The following is a 20203-nucleotide window of genomic DNA, read 5'->3' as shown; positions in this document are numbered from 1 at the left end:
CACTTTGTGAAACTGGAGAACATCATGCACAATGTGGTGTGCTGACCCATGACTAATCTGTAAACATGCTGTAATGTCATTCAGTGTCACTCGGCGGTTGTCCTTCACTGTGGCTTCAACTGCTGCAATGTTCTGTGGAGTCACAACTCATTGTGCCTGACCTGGTCGAGGAGCGTCTTCCACTGAAGTCACACCATTTGCGAACTTCCTACTCCATTCGTAGACTTGCTGCTGTGACAGACATGCATCACCGCACTGAACCTTCATTCGTCGATGAATTTCAATAGGTTTCACACCTTCACTACGCAAAAACCGAATAACAGAACGCTGTTCTTCCCTGGTGAAAGTCGCAAGTGGGGCGGCCATCTTTATACTCATACTGTGACGGTATGTGTGCATCTGCACTTTGCTGCCATCTACAGGTCATTCTGCACGCTGTTTGTAGCACGCTTACCAACTTACTGGATAACGGCGCGAAATTTCGATTTGTTATTACGAATTTAAGGTTTTCATTTGATGCACCTCCGTATATTGAAAAATAGGGTTTTGTAGTGTGGTGTCACCGCCAGACACCACACTTGCTAGGTGGTAGCCTTTAAATCGGCTGCGGTCCGTTAGTATACGTCGGACCCGCGTGTCGCCACTATCAGTGATTGCAGACCGAGCGCCGCCACACGGCAGGTCTAGAGAGACTTCCTAGAACTCGCCCCAGTTGTACAGCCGACTTTGCTATCGATGGTTCACTGACAAATTACGCTCTCATTTGCCGAGACGATAGTTAGCATAGCCTTCAGCTACGACCTAGCAAGGCGCCATTATCATTTGCTATTTATCGTGTGATGCGTGTACCGTCAGACCGATGTTCACCAATTATGGATTAAAGTTAAGTATTCCAACAGCTATGTACTCAAATCCTTTAACTGTTCCAGACCTCACGCCAGCCTGCGTGAGCTTAAACGTGTGCCTTTCGGCTACCCGTCTTTGTGGATTGGCTGTCTTGCCAGTCCACAACATGTAGCTCACTCCAGGTTCATAGTTGATGGTTGGAGAGAGAACATCGTTGCTACAGGTAGCATGCGAATACCAGTTATAGATGTTGGCCACTGAATGGTCGGGTATATGGAAGGTGTTAACCTTCTCACCATCACTTAAGGCCTAAAGATGCCGTACTGAAACATGGAAACTGGAACCATACAGTAAAATAGTAAGGACGACTGTAGGTATGCCATTTTATTACTTAATTTACAATATTTGTTGGCCAGCTTTATCCGAGGACAGGATACCACATGGTAATGATAACGTTCGTAACTGGATCAGTGATTGCATGCAGAGCAGAGGTGGTGCTTTATCATGCTGATAAGTAGTCTCATTCTGTCAAGTTCACTGTAATTGTGACTCGAGTTTGTAGTCGCTTCAGTAACGTCATATACTGTCTCAGTCCGTGAATTTGCACTTTCTTTCCTGCTCTCATATTCGGTGCTCCTCTTTTTGTCGGCCAGTGTATTTCGATAATTTGAAGTTTAATTTTTGGTGGTAGTGGTTGCATTTGGTCGTGTATACTGCAAATATCCTTTGGCTATTCTTGTTTCTGCAAGTTCTTTTCTACAGAGTATAACTGCAGAATTATGGGACAGAATTTTCTTTTTATGAAATTACATAATTTGTTTTGCTATGACATTGAAAAGAACCACAAAAGTGGTCTTTAACGAGACAACATCTGCAGAACTTCCACGAGTAATAGATAACAGAGCAGTCCGGAGTATAGAGCCCACAAATTGAAACGTCCCCTTTGAACAATTCTACATGACTGTGCTTAACCTGACACACAATATTTTGTTAGCGCAACGCAATCTGACTATCAAATATCCCTACAAAAGAATGGCCCTGACTAACATTAAACTATACCTTTCACAAATCACTAAATCACTTACCTCACAATAATCTTCGTTTCTCCCACTACTGCAATACAGCAAGCGCCACTACTCCCAGCTAAATACAAGATTCAAACTACTAAAGGTACTAACTACTGATAGGGATAGTTAGCAAATGAAAGATATTAATAGAGAACAAACAATGTATTTACCTTAATATCATCATATATAAATATATCAGTTCATGAAAAATTACAAAACTCCGCCATCTCTCTCCCCACATCCACCACTGCTGGCGGCTCACCTCCAACTGCGCAACGCTACGCGCTGTTCACAGCCAGCTGCCTAACACTACAATGGCGAGTATTACAACAATGCAAAGCAGCCACAGACTGCACACAGCACAGCCAGTGATTTTCATATTGAGCGCTACGTAACGTTGCCAATAAGAAAACATAAACAGCCTACTTACATAGAGAAAACATAAACAGCCTACTTACATAGCCCCCATGCTCCCCACAAAAATTTTTACAAATGGTGTTGGGCACTGGCCAATACAGATTTGACAAAAATTTTTCACAATTACAGTAACAAAGATATAAAATGCACACACTTATTAATATTATGTTGGTCAAAAGATCAAAATTTCTCACAGTCCATAAAGACAGTCCACATCGTACATAACAGTAGAATAGCAGTGTTTTTTCTCAAAGTCTGAGCAGTAAAAGAAAATGCACACGGAAGTAGTGGATTTCCATGCAGTCTTGAAGAAGTAGTGTTGTCCTTCCAATGGAAAGACAGTGCTGACTCTTGATATGCATACAGGTAATGGGCCACAACAGAGCAAACCCACAGCAGAGTCATTCGAAGTTCTGACGAATATTGGTAGGTAGGTCATCACAGAGCAGACCCACTGGAGTCCTGGTAGAGATTGTGGTATTGGTGGGCCACCAGAGGTGCAGACTCACTGCAGTCCTTGTAGAAATAATGGCATGGTGGGTCATCAAAGATGTAGACCCACTGTAGTCCTTGTAGAGATGGCCAGCAGCCATCTGTTGCGATTGTGCAGGTGCACAATCACCATCAAAGAGTCTTGCAGACAATATAGCAAGTCCATAACCCACCACTTGTGCACTCACAAAGTTTTTGAAATTGTCCTTAGAACCAGTACTGCTGTTATCCAGTCCCTTGCTGAGTTATTAACACACGTGCAAACACTAACAGTCCCTACTTCTCACATATTGTCCACATACTATGACCAACAGAAACGTGTGCAGTGAAATGTAACTAACAAGTAAATAATGTCATGAACTGGTGACAATTACAATTTTATAACATAAGAATACAATTACAAAGGTACAAAATACATCATTAAAAACATAACAATACAGATAAAATTTGTAGTACAGGCTTTACAAAAGAATAGAAATAAACATATACATCAGTGTTACAAAAATAGTGACATAAGTACATACATAAAATAATGAGAATAGTTTTCGAAACATTAATTTCACACATGAACATTGAAACAGAACAGAATTGTAAACAACTTTACAAAGAAAATAACATATTATTAATGCAACTTATATTTGAAGATAACAGTATTCCTCCTCATAGTGAATATAGCTTAGTATTAGAAGAGAGAAAAAATTCTATGAAACAGTACACAGAGACAGGAAGAAAACAAATACTCAAGGGTACACAAACACATAGTGGGATAACACCAATAGGAAAGGACAGGGTTCGTTTTCAGTGTAACATGTGGTACTGCAGTCCATCCCAAAACTTCATTCTATAGATCTTTCGTCTTATTTCAACCTTTGCTTCCACCAAAAAATCTTATCCAAGCATGCTTTCTGTATTCCGTTCATATTTCTTTCAAAATAATTATTTCTGATTGTACAATACTCATTTGGGCCCAAATCCTTTTTATATAACTTCGCAATGCATTCTTTACCTATTCTCCACAGTCAGTTTCTCATATAGTCTACCCCCTCTTAAGCTAACTTAAATCTACTGAGCTCAGATGCTAAACTAAGGGACGAGGCAATGCAGCAGCACAAAACATGTAACACAAACAGCAATGACCAAAAAAATGCAGAGTGCAAAGCAAGCAGCAGTAAATCTAATTTACAGATAAAATGCAAAATTACAACTAATATGAGCCAATGTGCAGCAACATGAAAAATCAATGAGTAGTAAAATTGGCTTAGCAGAGTAATGTAATGTGAAATTTAGTAGCACTATGCCTGGCAAACAGCAACAGCAAATGCAATAACTTATATCTAAACATGACATAGCTCAAGCAGAAAAAATATTACAGTAAAAACAACAATGCAGATAAGGGAAATGTATAATCACATCTTAATATCTATGTAATTAAAGTGGTGCACCACAAGAAGTTATTCTACCAAGAAGTTACCAATTACTTGAAAAGAAAATTATGAATGCAGTTACTAGTTCCTTCTTATTGTTCTTTCCTTTCCAAGTGCTCCTTTTTTAAAGAATGTGGATCATAAAATAATTATTTAATAGATCTGTTGACAGAAAGTGTTCACATTAGCAAATGCATTTCATTTTATAAAAGCAATGCTGCAACACAGCTGGAAACCAGATATCAAATGAAATAAGCAACTATGAAAAGCAAAGCATAAAAATATCATTCAGTAGTCATGTGACATTTCATAAGTTAGTAGCTCTCAACTCTCGTAGAAAGACGCTTGTCGTAATCAGGTGTGCAGATGTAAAAATATTTCTTGTCATTTTATTAGGCATTTCAGTAAATATCGTAAATTAAGAGCTAGTGTAATCATATGTTTTCAAGTTCGACCGTGTCGTTTTTGCGATGCTTTCTCTAAAGGAATGACAATGGCCAGGATAATGGCCTTCCCTTTCTTTTTTTTTTCTTCCTGTGCTCTGAAAGGCACGCGCTAATGACTTTTTCTCCAGGCGTCTGACACAGCTGGGTGCCCGCGACGCATTACGTGCAGGTGGTCACTTAACTTTCGTACGGAAATATTTACGACAGCAATTTTCGCTAAAGTGACAGTCTCACATAAAAATACTTCACAGGTCAAGAATTAGCGTTGCAAATCTGTAGAAACAAAATCCTATGAATATAACAGTGTCCAAAAAATGTTCAGTGGCATTGTGATACATTCACACATGATTCACACATGTCATAACTCTTAAAGTACGATTCTTGGTTTCCAACATCCTTTTTCACAAGTCAAGAGTCCCTACTCACTATTCATTACTCCTTACCTTATTACACATATACGTATCCATCGACACTCGTCAATATTTCGTCATTATAAATATGAAGCATATTCAAATAACTCATATAGCCTCAGCCTATTAATCATAAACATACCTCAGCAGCATAATACACATCGTCGTCGTAAAAATAACATCATAACACCTCAGTCAAATCTCAAAATCGTCGTAGCTTCCTCCAATAATTAAAAAAACTTCTCTGCTCATGTCAAAAGTGTCATCTGCCTCAAACGTACTTTAAAAATCATGAATCCATACCAAATACATCATTCAAAGCTCTCATAGTATCACAATGATTCCGAAAAATATGAGCGTTTCTCAAAGTACAGACAAAATACAGTTTCATAAGTGTGAAGTTACCCAACTGTGTATTGCGTAAACATGTGTCACTGATGTAATAAAAAAAGTTTATCTCTCAGTTAAATGATCAGATAGCTGTGTAATTTGTGTGTTAGAGAAATATGGTACCGATGTGTAAAGTTGAATAAGCAAATACCATATTAGCTAGGGTTCCTTGTGGTTGCCACACACATGGTACACAAAGCAGGCGTGTACCCCCCTGAGGATTAATGTAATTATACCCTCAGGTGTTACAGATTACAGCAATGAAATGAAATGTATCACTGAAAACTTTCTTTGTAATTCAAAAATCTTTAAAAATAAATGTTTTAAGTACAAAATTAATCACTGAAATGCGTGTCCTGTAGCGCTAAATGTGCATAATCTCTGTGAAAGTGTCGTAGTTATTTTCCTCCAAAAGCTAAGTTCTGCAGAAGCCAATGTACTTACCTCATGATAAACAAAAGTGAAATGCTTTGCGTAGAGATATCTTAGTTATTACGCTTATTGTTGTGATGATGAAAGTACTGTGCTGTAACGTATTGTTGTGCTATGGAAAAGGCTGTCTCCTTGTAGCTATGCCACAAAAGTTACTAATAAAACATGTTTTGATTTCCAGAAGAATTCAGAAAACTGTGCAGATATAAAACAGATACACCGCAAAAGCAACATTGTAAATTGTCACTCATTAGTAGCGTCGTGATAAAATCGTGTAGCTGTCACATAAACTAACTATTGTCTCATCTGGTATCTCACAGAAAGTACTTTAAATCCGGAATGTATTTTCAAGTAAACCAAAATGTTGCATTAAAATCTCATTAGCAGTACTGGTAAATGTTCTAATCGTGCAACTAACAAGCAAGAATGTACACACACAATTACACTGTGTCGTCTGTTCGCAATAACAATGCATTCGTAATTTCTGTTTAAATAATTTCTCTTGGTTCTTGGCTGGATATTTAACTTCAAACATTGTTGCATGGTAACAGTTTCTAAAGCATACTAGTAACGTGAAGTGAAACGTTTTATGGCAAAGACAAAGTTAAAAGGCAGATTATCAGTCAATAAATGGTTTTACATGAGAAATGTGGTGTAAACCTTTACTCTTCCTACTATGCAAAGCTCGAGCTTCAACGGAATTATCATGTCGTATACTTCGGTAAAGAATACTGGAATTTTGCTCAAGGTTAGCGTCAATGTTATTTTTCTCTGAGCCAGCCGGCGCACGCGGCTGCCTGCGGTGTGAGTCATTGTCTGTTTCCTCTTTGTTGGCGCGCGCCGTTATTGGGATTTGGAGACCTAACTTCTACAAATTCGCCTTGCCGAGAGGGCCCAGCTCTGTTAGAATCCCGCCAGTTCTGATGAAATTCACGTCTGTCGTTTTGTCGGTAGTTTACATAGTTTCTTGTTTGTCGGTCATGTGGTGGAGAATTTCTCCCTGAGTCGTAACTGCGTGCTGAACTGTTGCGTCTGAAGTTATTCTGCCTCCCTTGATAATACTTGTTTTGGTTCCCATATTGTCTGTTTCTCTGATTGTCTCTGTGATAGTCATTACTACGGAAATGCGATCTTTCTCTGTAACTATTATTACTCTGCCAGTGGTTGTCATACGGGTGGTGTCTGTTTTGGTCACGATTTACGTTGTAAGAATAGCCTTTTCGTGTCCAGTTATTGTTTCTGTCATCACGGAATTGTGACGTATGTGACCTGTAGTGATTGTTTTCCTGTTTTCGCATCCGGCGACTGTCTGTGTCAATTTCTAATTCTTGTAGGAGTCCCTGAAATGCTTCAATGTCGTCTTTGCAACGTCCTGCTAAAATAATATGTCGTAAATGTTCAGGCAATTTGAGTAAGCAAATGCGGATGAGTTCTGAGGGGCTGTATGGGTTTGAAAGATATTGATTCTTATGCAACATGTCTTCAAAATATTTCACAAGACTGGAGAATTCAGATTGTTCGAAATGTTTCATCATTATGATGCCATGTTTTACACGGTCTTGTGTGGCTTGAGACCAATATGCTGAGAGGAAGGCATGGTAAAACTCTCCTTCACTGTGGCAATCGTGAATTACCGATCGCATTCTTACAGCTGGTTCATTCTCTAAGTAGCCACACATAAATTCTAATCTGTGTTCCAACGACCAGTTGGGAGGAAAACAATGAGAGAATTGATGGAGCCATGCTTGTGGATGAATGTCGTTGCCAGAATTCTTAAATGTTTTGAATTTACGTGTAGTAATGAACAGCTTATAGTCAAAATCATCATGTCGGCGAGTCGCATCTCGGTCATAGTTACGTCGTTTCGGCGGTTCCATCTCAAAATTCGGCGTACCTTGCCAACTTCTTTCACAATTTCCGAAGTGCCCTGTGTTGTTATTTTGTGTCTGTTCCGTATTTGTATGTCCCTCTTCCTGTATTGGGGCGCGAGTGTCCTCTGAAATACGTAATTCTTGTACTACTTGTGCCAACTGATCTTGCACTTCCCGGATTTCTCTTTTGTACTGTGTATTGATTTGATTTTGATTTTGTTTGAATTTTCTAATTTGTTCATACTCTTCTGTGTCAGTGAAGGCTACAGGTGTTGTGTCATTCAGATCATCATCTACCTTTGTAGATAAGTTAGTGAACTGATCTGAAAGTTCGGCTACTTTATCCGATAGTGAACACATTTCCTCTGTATGTTTTTCTGAACCAAGTTTCAGAGTGTCCATTTGTGTTGCAATCGTGTCTACTGTGTCTTTTAAGTTTTCTTGACTTTTTGCAAGTTGCGTAACCGAATCGGTAGATGCAACTGCGTCAATTTTAGCTTGCAAGGTGTTGTGATTTTCATGAACAATAGTTTGCAGTTCTTTTATGGCTGCTTCGTGATTCTGTAATGCATTTTCATGACGCGAAAAAATAGGTTGGAAATGCTCACAAATTTGTGTTTTTACGTCATTACAGACTTTTTGACATTTCGATTCAATGTGATGTAACTCAGCAGTTAAATCCTCACGTGTTCGTTCAAGAGTTTGCTCCAATGAGTCTAACTTTTTAAGATTTTGTTCCATTGTGTCTAACTTTTGAAGCTTTTGCTGTGTTTGTCTCTGATTTTGTTCCATTGTATCTAACTTTTGAAGCTTTTGCTGTGTTTGTCTCTGATTTTGTTCCATTTGTTGCATTAATTGCAATAATAATGTATTAGTGTCTGGAATCTGTTTCTCTACGCTTTTCGGCAGTGCATTTGCACCGACAACATTCACATTTTGACAAGCAGAAAATGTGTCTTGACTTATTTGAGAAAACGGTGATGACCCAAAACCTGAATCTACAGTATTTGCGAAATTGTGTCCTGTCATTTCGGATTCCTGAGGCGAGCTGTTGCCGACCGATCGATCGATAATGCTTCCCTCTTCACTAATTGTTTCACTGTCCACGCCATTGTTTGCCGCCCGCTCCATTTCCCTATGCACGATTACCAAATTACTACTTTGAACATCAGTTAATTCATTACTCTGCGGCGCTAACACACTGCCTTCGTCTTCACTGTCATTTCTCAGTTTACTTTGGAGCCTAGTATTACGTTTTTCACACGCCATTATTGTCACAGTATTTCACACGACAACACAGAAAAACACAATTTGAAGAGCAAAATAAAATAACGTAGCAATGGAAATAATGTCTAGTTAATTGCAGCTGCGAAATACTTGGTGCAAATCTACATGCATGCCACAACTGTTTTACTCTACAACAATGAAAACTACAACTACAAAGGAGATTCTCTCTACAATTACGCGCTAGCAATAAACAAAAGCAACACTAAATACACAAACTACAAGAAAAAAAAATCAGAAGATTCCAGTGAGGTATCCTAGGCTAAGGGTCGACATATGAAACGTCCCCTTTGAACAATTCTACATGACTGTGCTTAACCTGACACACAATATTTTGTTAGCGCAACGCAATCTGACTATCAAATATCCCTACAAAAGAATGGCCCTGACTAACATTAAACTATACCTTTCACAAATCACTAAATCACTTACCTCACAATAATCTTCGTTTCTCCCACTACTGCAATACAGCAAGTGCCACTACTCCCAGCTAAATACAAGATTCAAACTACTAAAGGTACTAACTACTGATAGGGATAGTTAGCAAATGAAAGATATTAATAGAGAACAAACAATGTATTTACCTTAATATCATCATATATAAATATATCAGTTCATGAAAAATTACAAAACTCTGCCATCTCTCTCCCCACATCCACCACTGCTGGCGGCTCACCTCCAACTGCGCAACGCTACGCGCTGTTCACAGCCAGCTGCCTAACACTACAATGGCGAGTATTACAACAATGCAAAGCAGCCACAGACTGCACACAGCACAGCCAGTGATTTTCATATTGAGCGCTACGTAACGTTGCCAATAAGAAAACATAAACAGCCTACTTACATAGAGAAAACATAAACAGCCTACTTACAAAATTTCTGCTCTATTGTACCAGATGTAAAGGAACAAGTGACTCCTTATGGTTGCCCGCCCAGTCAGGCAAGCGGTCTAACGCACGGCTTTCCGGAGCGAGAGCGCACGAATCCGCCAGGCGGACTTGTGTCAAGGTCTGGTGAGCTGGCAAGTGTGTGGATGGTTTTTAGGCGGTTTTCCATCTGCCTCGGCGAATGCCGGCTGGTTCCCCTTATTCCGCCTCAGCTACAACATGTCGGCGATTGCTGCCCAAACAAGTTCTCCACGTACACGTACACCACCATTACCCTACCACGCAAACATAGGGGTTACACTCGTCTGGTGTGAGACGTTCCCCAGGGGCTCCACCAGGGGCCGAACCGCACAATAACCCTGAGTTCGGTGTGGGGCCGCGGAGGGGTGAAGTGGACTGCGGTAGTCGTCGTGGGGTTGTGGACCACTGCGGCTGCGACGCGGACGGAGCCTCTCCGTCGTTTCTAGGCTCCCGGTTAACAGACAGACACACATACATACATACATACATACAGTTATGGTTCCTATGTTTGTTATGACGACTGTCATATCAAGTGCTGAAAGTTATGAGCTTCGCCACTGATATGTGCCCCTTGTACAAGCGATTCTGGACAAAACACACGGCACGTTCAATTTCATCTGAAGTAATCGGAACGCAGGCTCATGTTATACTCCCATCCTTTTCATATGCCTAAAACAATTCTGATACCACTGCTATGCATTATTTTGAGCCTACTGAAACTTGTGAAGCCTGTCTGTGAGACAGTTCCTCGTTTGTCGGAATTGAAACTGAAAGAAGACTTGGGCATGACGCCAGGGTAGTGACAGGAAGATGGAGAAGTGGTCACTACCACACAGGTCGTCATGTGCTCTCCAGCAGATAGATGGGAGAAGGCCGGGACTACAAACCGAGAGGTTAATGGCCCAATATGTACCATGTGCCATACTGAAATTTGGGGGGGGGGGGGGAGAGACCAGTATTTAAGAGGCAGAGGTTGAGTTGTGAGAGTAAATTTTCGACCTCCCTACCTCAGCTAGTAAGCATGGCGCCACACCACAAGGGGTTATGTACACTAACATCTCCCAAAAGTGGGAAAGGTTTAGGGAGTTGATCAATCAGTGCAGCCAATACATTAAGGGCTATTTCAACATCTGGAAGAAGATATACATTGCAGACAGTTATTTCCTGCGTAATCCTTATCTTGACAGCCACAGCTTAATGAAGGGTTTGAAGGGGTACATGTTCGAGTTTAGGACATAAACGGAAACTCCACCTAACACTCTATTATAGTCGCTACGGTTCCTGTAATATCCCTTATCCCATTGCCGGGAACCAGGTTTCCTGGAGGGCAATGCAGAAAGCAGCTGTAAAGCTTAACAGTTGCCAGGTGGTGGAAAAAAACCGCAATTCCACTGGAGTGTTAGGTGATCGTGAGACTGGAAAGGCATAAAACAATGAAACAATGAGTCAGTCTACGCCTCAGGGTCACCTGATGCCACCAGATGAGTACCTGTGCGGTCGACATCCATTGTGTCTGAGGGCCCAGCGAGATCTAGGTCCTCAGCAGACTCCAAAATCTCCTCCTCATAGTCAGAGCTTGTAGGTAGTTGTGGTGTGGGTGCCACCACAGTGCCTTGGTTCTTGAGGTCTTCTTTTTAGGTTTCTCCGGCTGGGAGGGCTTCACTGATCCAGTCTCAGGGGCAGGAGGAGCGTGAAGCCCTATGACCAGCTACCTGTGGTTGCTTCAGCCACTGACAGGTATCAGTTTTGCCACGGGTGGGAACCTGGGAAGGGAGTGACCCAAGGAAATTCGTTCGTGGAGAGCCGAAGATGACTGACGCTTCTCCAGCTGAGAATTGGGGACTGAAGTCCCCGATGGTATATGGGGGGAGGGGGTGTTGCTCCTGAATTAGGTTGTATAGGAGAAACAAGGAGGGAAGTGAGCTCACCGTCAAGGGGGCAGGTGGAGTCTGACGGCTCTGAGAGCCAACAGTATGCGGAAGAACGGAAGATGATAGAACCGTTGTCGTAGTAGCGGCGTAGGTTGACGTCATATGCACAGGATGTAGCCCCTCATATTTTCTCATAACCTCAGTGTAGGTCAGTCGGCCCATGGTATTGTATTACATTATTTTTCTTTCTTTCTGGAGGATCCTGCAGTCTGACGAGCATGGCAAATGGTGCTCTCCGCATTTGATACAGATAGGAGGCAGGGCACATGGAGTATTGGGATGTGAAGGTCGTCCACAAAACCGACAGGTGTCGCTGGAAGTACAGTGGCAAGACACATGGCCGACCTTCCAGCAATTAAAGCACCACATCAGGGGAGGGATATATGGATTTACGTCACAGTGGTCGACTATTTCCTTGACCTCGGGTAATGTGTTACCCTCGAAGGCCAAGGTGAAGGCACCAGTGGCAACCTGATTATCCCTCTGACCCCGGTGGACGCGCTGCACGAAAACGACACCTCGCCGCTCTAAACTGGTGCGTAACTCATTGTCATACTGCGAAAGAAAGTCGCTGTGAAATATGATATCCTGGACCATATTTAAGCTGTTATGCGCCGGTAACAGGTGAGTAGTGTCCATGACTGGGCAGAGGATGCTGTTTTGATCAAGGCCTACCCTGACCGCATTTTGGATAATCCCTCCACCTCCCCAAACTTTTCCTCTAAATGATCCGAAATACTGATGTTTCATAGACAAAAAAGGTTCCCCATCAACTCTTGTACATACGAGGTACGGTGGTGAATGAGCTTCGCTGCCATCCTTAGCCTGGCGTTCCTTCCATGGTGTGGCTGGTGGGGGGGGGGGCGTATTTCCTAGCACTGAAGTTAGACCGTGATCGCTTAGAGATTGGTTGGTTGGTTGGTTGGTTGGTTGGTTGGTTTGGGGAAGGAGACCAGACAGCGTGGTCATCGGTCTCATCGGATTAGGGAAGGATGGGGAAGGAAGTCGGCCGTGCCCTTTCAGAGGAACCATCCCGGCATTTGCCTGGAGTGATTTAGGGAAATCACGGAAAACCTAAATCAGGACGGCCGGACGCGGGATTGAACCGTCGTCCTCCCGAATGCGAGTCCAGTGTGCTAACCACTGCGCCACCTCGCTCGGTGATTCGCTTAGAGACAGCTGGTGTTTGGCCACCAGCAAGAGATGACGTACTACGCTTCACGGCGTGTCATCCGCCCTGATATGCTACCCACTCCGACCAGTGGCCCTCCCCACCGGCGCCTCCCAGCTACAACCAACAGGACTGGCTGGGTATCAGGTGGAAACGAACTAAGAAGTCCATTGTCGTCGACAGCGCAGAAAGCGATACTGCACAGAGGATGGAGGAAAACGCACTCACCGGCCGTGGTGGCCAAGCGATTGTAGGCGCTTCAGTCCGGAACAGCGCGACTGCTATGGTCGCAGGTTCGTATACTGCCTCGGGCATGGATGTGTGTGATGTCCGTAGGTTAGTTAGGATTAAGTAGTTCTAAGTTCTAGGGGACTGATGACTTCGAATGTTAAGTCCCATAGTGCTCAGAGCCATTTGAAAACGCCCTCATAATGGTGACCTCGCTCAACAGCTAGAGAATGAGCGGAATTGCAGATCCAGCGTCGACGAAGGATGCGAGAGGTCTCAGCACATGATGTACACGATGCACCATGTAAGGCGCCCTTCCCCAGTTGACTCGCTCTTCGGGGAAATTTTGAAAAATGGAGGTCAAACCCTACAGGGGACCATCACATAAAAGCCGAAACAAGTGATACTCATTTTAGTCACCTCTTACGACAGGCAGGAACACCTCGGATCTATTCTAATCCCCAATCCTGCAGGGGGGTAAATTGAGTGCTGTTGTATCCCAATAATTGCAAACTAAAAGAACTCCTGAAACCTGCAGTGTGGTTTATAATTGACAGAGAAAACGCATCAAGGTAAAGCAAAATAAATAAAACAAAAGACGTTCCTGTTAACGTTCTTAATTTATGTTGTTATTTCAACAAAGGTCGACTACAGACTGAACCAAATAGGTGTAGTTTGACAGGGTCTCACAGGTACATTTATAATGCTCGTATGATTGAACGTTGTGTGTGTGTGTGTGTGTGTGTGTGTGTGTGTGTGTGTGTGTGTGTGTGTGAAATCTTATGGGACTTAACTGCTAAGGTCATCAGTCCCAAAGCTTACACACTACTTAACCTAAATTATTCTAAGGACAAACACAAACACACACACACACACACACACACACACACACACACACACACACACACACACACACACATAAACACCCGAGGGAGGACTCGAACCTCCACCGGGACCAGCCATGACTGCAGCGCCACAGACCGCTCGGCTAATCCCGCGTGGCTGAACGTTGTAAAACGAACACTGAACTGGTGGCGAAAGTGTGTGGATACGAGATAGTAATTACTGTAACGGAGACAACGCTCCATCAGCCAAGAAAAACAACACTGATAAGTAACAAGAGTAGACAAAGTGAAGAAATGGAGAACGTAATTGAAAGCGAGCGAGGAAGGCGCTGTCTAATGATGGCACAAGGCAGTAGAGCGTAGCAGATTACTGGCGATATGGGGACGATGGAGGCTCGGATTCAGCAGTGATTACGATTTGCCATCGAAATGCGAGCTGCATGATCACAGACACAGTGTTTTGTCGATTGTCTCGTCCTGTAGCACTCAGTTAAAATGTCTCACCATGGAACTCAAACAGAAGCAGCACGATAGTGGAAATCAGCATAAAGGCATGTTCCTACAGAAGTAATAGCACACGTCTATAGCATACTGCATCGAATTTGTTGTGAAAGTAGTAGGTACATACACTCCTGGAAATTGAAATAAGAACACCGTGAATTCATTGTCCCAGGAAGGGGAAACTTTATTGACACATTCCTGGGATCAGATACATCACATGATCACACTGACAGAACCACAGGCACATAGACACAGGCAACAGAGCATGCACAATGTCGGCACTAGTACAGTGTATATCCACCTTTCGCAGCAATGCAGGCTGCTATTCTCCCATGGAGACGATCGTAGAGATGCTGGATGTAGTCCTGTGGAACGGCTTGCCATGCCATTTCCACCTGGCGCCTCAGTTGGACCAGCGTTCGTGCTGGACGTGCAGACCGCGTGAGACGACGCTTCATCCAGTCCCAAACATGCTCAATGGGGGAGATCTTGCTGGCCAGGGTAGTTGACTTACACCTTCTAGAGCACGTTGGGTGGCACGGGATACATGCGGACGTGCATTGTCCTATTGGAACAGCAAGTTCCCTTGCCGGTCTAGGAATGGTAGAACGATGGGTTCGATGACGGTTTGGATGTACCGTGCACTATTCAGTGTCCCCTCGACGATCACCAGTGGTGTACGGCCAGTGTAGGAGATCGCTCCCCACACCATGATGCCGGGTGTTGGCCCTGTGTGCCTCGGTCGTATGCAGTCCTGATTGTGGCGCTCACTTGCACGGCACCAAACACGCATACGACCATCATTGGCACCAAGGCAGAAGCGACTCTCATCGCTGAAGACGACACGTCTCCATTCGTCCCTCCATTCACGCCTGTCGCGAGACCACTGGAGGCGGGCTGCACGATGTTGGGGCGTGAGCGGAAGACGGCCTAACGGTGTGCGGGACCGTAGCCCAGCTTCATGGAGACGGTTGCGAATGGTCCTCGTCGATACCCCAGGAGCAACAGTGTCCCTAATTTGCTGGGAAGTGGCGGTGCGGTCCCCTACGGCACTGCGTAGGATCCTACGGTCTTGGCGTGCATCCGTGCGTCGCTGCGGTCCGGTCCCAGGTCGACGGGCACGTGCACCTTCCGCCGACCACTGGCGACAACATCGATGTACTGTGGAGATCTCACGCCCCACGTGTTGAGCAATTCGGCGGTACGTCCACCCGGCCTCCCGCATGCCCACTATACGCCCTCGCTCAAAGTCCGTCAACTGCACATACGGTTCACGTCCACGCTGTCGCGGCATGCTACCAGTGTTAAAGACTGCGATGGAGCTCCGTACGCCACGGCAAACTGGCTGACACTGACGGCGGCGGTGCACAAATGCTGCGCAGCTAGCGCCATTCGACGGCCAACACCGCGGTTCCTGGTGTGTCCGCTGTGCCGTGCGTGTGATCATTGCTTGTACAGCCCTCTCGCATTGTCCGGAGCAAGTATGGTGGGTCTGACACACCGGTGTCAATGTGTTCTTTTTTCCATTTCCAGGAGTGTATAAGACAAGCAATCGTCACAGAATTACATGGTTTTTGTTTCATAATACGAGTAACAAAGTAAGGTTTTTGGATTTCCTGGGTGGAAACTGGTATAAAAGCATTCACAGACCTGTTGTGTGTTATTGCCGTGTTAGTACTTTGTCGAACCTCTGTACTTCCTAATTACCTCAAAAATTATCTTCGGCACTGATATCGTAAGCGTCTGCAGTTACTGTTGCAAAACTGCCTTTTGAGCTAACATGCGCCCTCAAACTGCCTAGCATTGCGTGAACACGCCTTACCAATATTCCCGAAAGCTTTTCCAAGGGGTTAAAATCCCGGCTAAGTGCAAGCCAGAGCAACACCTCGATATCTTTATCTTCGAACCACTGTTTGGTTCTAGCAGAACCACACACAAATGCATTATCTTGTTCAATCATTAGACTCTGGTTCCCTAGATCCTCATACAAGCTAATCAATTCTGTCCCTAGCATATCAATATAAAAGAGTTCACTGTAATGTTTCACCAAGCAAGGCATGAATTACCGTAAGTGTAGAATGCTGCCCAAATCATAATACTTCCACTATTAAAATTTCTCCTCGTTCTTACCTGCTGCTCTCTTCTCAGCTTCCACCTGGCCCATATATATTAAACTTCTTCTCATCACTCAAGATCACTTTATCCCATTGTGTAGACTGTGACGTATGTCTCTCAGCAAACTCCAGTCTAGCCTATTAATATTTGGGTGTTACAGCAGTTTCTGCAGTCGTTTCCTGAACACACAATGTTTGTTACTTGACAAAACTTGTCGTATAGGTCTGGCAGTTGCTGAAAGCTATGTATCAGCAACAAGTTGAGAAGAATAACAGTTTGTGGCCCTTTCCCTACGCAAAAGGAACAATTTCATTGACTCGAATAATTTTCTACTTAGCCCATATTTTCCGTTCTGTCCGTAACCTTGTAACACCAGAACTCCATAGCTCTGCTGACAATTTTTTCTTTTTTGTGTGTTCTACCTTCTGTCATTAAGATATTCTAAATATTGTTTGATTGAATTGATACCACAAGAATGTTCGCTTTTTCCTTGGTAAAAACTTTGATGCCATGGCTTATTTCTATACGATGTAGTGTCTCTGTTACTTAAATTCTTTGCCTCATTTCGAGGGGACAAAACTTACTGTATATAATTGTAATTTCTGTGTGAATAATTTTTTGTAGCAATACCAATATGTGTAACTGATCTATTTTATTTAAAGTGACTGTTTGTTGTTATGTAAATTACTGTCCTTCACTAAGGGCTTTTAATTATTGTATGATATAAAACATGATGCGGTTCCCCTCCGATACGGATCTTTGTAACGCGCGTCAAATGTGGTTGGCATGGATAGAAAGGTGGACAGTCCACAGCTCGTGGTCTCGCGGTCACATCACTTTGGAGCACTACTAGCCTAGAGGGACCACTGTCACCAGTGCATCATACACAGATCTACTAAAAAATCATCTGCGGCCTGCAATCAAATCAGAGCTACGTGGATTGCTGTCAGCAGGTGTCCTTTTGCAACATGACAATGCAAGTCCCCACACTGCCCGTACAACAGTTGCAACAATCACAGACCTGCATTTTGAGACCTTGCCCAATGTAATTTCCATATGTTTGGACCACTCAGAGACGCAATGCGAGGAACGAAGTTCCGTTCTGATGAAGAGGTACGCCACACGGTGCGTGAGCGGTTGCGCGGACTACCAAAACAATTTTTTTTTTTCTAAAGGAATTTGTGTACTTTGTAAGAGCTGGAGGACTTGCGTTGAGCGTGGGGGAGATTATGTTGAAAAGTGATACAGCTTTGTACCACTTCTGTACAATAAACAATATTTAAGGATTTCATTGGACTCACCCTCGCATGACACGTCAGCCTCAGTTGCAAATACACTACTGGCCATTAAAATTGCTACACCAACAAGAAATGCAGATGATAAATGGGTATTCACTGGACAAATATATTATACTAGAATTCACATGTGATTACATTTTCACGCAATTTGGGTGCACAGATCCTGAGAAGTCAGTACCCAGAACAACCACCTCTGGCCGTAATAAAGCCTTGATACGCCTGGGCATTAGGTCAAACAGAGTTTGGATGTCGTGTACAGGTACAGCTGCCCATGCATCTTCAACACGATACCACAGTTCATCAAGAGTAGTGACTAGCGTATTGTGAGGAGCCAGTTGCTCGGCCACCATTGACCAGAGGTTTTCAATTGGTGAGAGATCTGGAGAATGTGCCGGTCTGGGCAGCAGTCGAACATTTTCTGTATCCAGAATGGCCTGTACAGGACCTGCAACATGCGGTCGTGCAATATTCTGTTGAAATGTAGGGTTTCGCAGGGATCGAATGAAGGGCAGAGCCACGGGTCGTAACACATCTGAAATGTAACCTCCACTGTTCAAAGTGCCGTCAATGCGAACAAGAGGTGACCGAGACGTGTAACCAATGGCAACCCATACCATGACACCGGGTGATACGCTAGTATGGCGATGACGAATACATGCTTCCAATGTGCGTTCACCGCGATGTCTCCAAACACGGATGCGACCTTTTTGATGCTGTACAGAGAACCTGGATTCGTCCGAAAAAATTACGTTTAGCCATTCGTGCACCCAGGTTCGTCGTTGAGTACACCATCGCAGGCGCTCCTGTATGTGATGCAGCGTCAAGGGTAACCGCAGTCCACGCTGCTGCAAACGTCGTCGAACTGTTCGTGCAGATGGTGGTTGTCTTGTAAACGTCCCCATCTGTTGACTCAGGGATGGAGACGTGGCTGCACGATCCGTTACAGCCATGCCGATAAGATGCCTGTCATCTCGAATGATAGTGATTCGAGGTCTTTGGGATTCAGCACGGCGTTCCGTATTACCCTCCTGAACCCACCCATTTCATATTCTGCTAACAGTCATTGGTTCTCGAACAACGCGAGCAGCAATGTCGCGATACGCTAAACCGCAATCGAGATAGGCTACAATCCGACCTTTTTCAAGGTCAGAAACATCATGGTACGCATTTCTCCTCCTTACACGAGGCATCACAACAACGTTTTACCAGGAAACGCTACTCAACTGCTTTTTGTGTATGAGAAATCGGTTTGAAACTTTCCTCATGTCAGCACGTTGTAGGTGTCGCCACCGGCGCCAACCTAGTGTGAATGCTCTGAAAAGCTAATCATTTGCATATCACAGCATCTTCTTCCTGTCGGTTAAATTTCGCGTCTGTATTATGTCATCTTCGTGGTGTAGCAATTTTAATGGCCAGTAGTGTAGAAACCAATCTTTAACTAGGTTTCAGTCAAAATAATATGGCCTTCTTCAGAAGCCTTTGACGCTAAAGTATCGCATGCCAAAATTTGACCATGTCAAGTATAAAACTATAGCAGCGTAGTACCCAGTCACAGATCTGCATTACTTGGGCTGAAGAGAAAAAGCAGTCCGCACTGCGCGGACGAGGTCGGTCAGACAGGGAGAGCTGCGCCGGAACTAATCGCAGAGAGCAGCCATGTACCGAGCACCGCTGATAGTCACGCACATGCGCGCGTGGAAATATAGATGTTTAACAGTGGCTACCTTTACGTTAGGAATTGGATTAATATAAGCATTAAAACTGTTAATGGCTCAATATGAAGCCGAACTTACTTCTGAGGAGAACGAGAACCCTATGAACAGATTCGGAGCCAGTAAGAAAGACTAGCTAGTACTCGGCAAAATTATTCCTCAGTTTTGAATACATTATTACTCGACTAAAGAAACTGGAGTCAGACCTCGGCGACTGCAAAGGCAACGTGACATCAGGGCCGGTGAAACAATGGTTGAAAACCTTCCAAGAGGTTCTTATTTCTCAATTGCAGCTGGTCACGAAGGGGACCACACCGTGGTTCAGGTCGAAAAAAATCGATTTTCGGTTTTCATCATATTTCGGTAGATTGTTTTATTTAAGTACTCTGAAAAGGACTTTACTGAATAAACGACC

General features: G+C 43.6%; 1 long non-coding RNA gene across 1 annotated transcript in view; it reads left to right on the top strand.

Annotated features, from left to right (window-relative positions):
* The window catches only part of LOC126428333 (uncharacterized), a 444734-nt gene that overhangs the window by 81417 nt on the left and 343114 nt on the right, over window positions 1–20203 (top strand). The window lies entirely within an intron of this gene.

The sequence above is a fragment of the Schistocerca serialis genome, chromosome 12 (genome assembly GCF_023864345.2).
Source record: "Schistocerca serialis cubense isolate TAMUIC-IGC-003099 chromosome 12, iqSchSeri2.2, whole genome shotgun sequence".
Lineage (NCBI taxonomy): Eukaryota > Metazoa > Arthropoda > Insecta > Orthoptera > Acrididae > Schistocerca > Schistocerca serialis.
The sequence above is the reverse complement of the archived record's forward strand: the minus strand, read 5'-3'. Positions and strand labels throughout refer to the sequence as shown.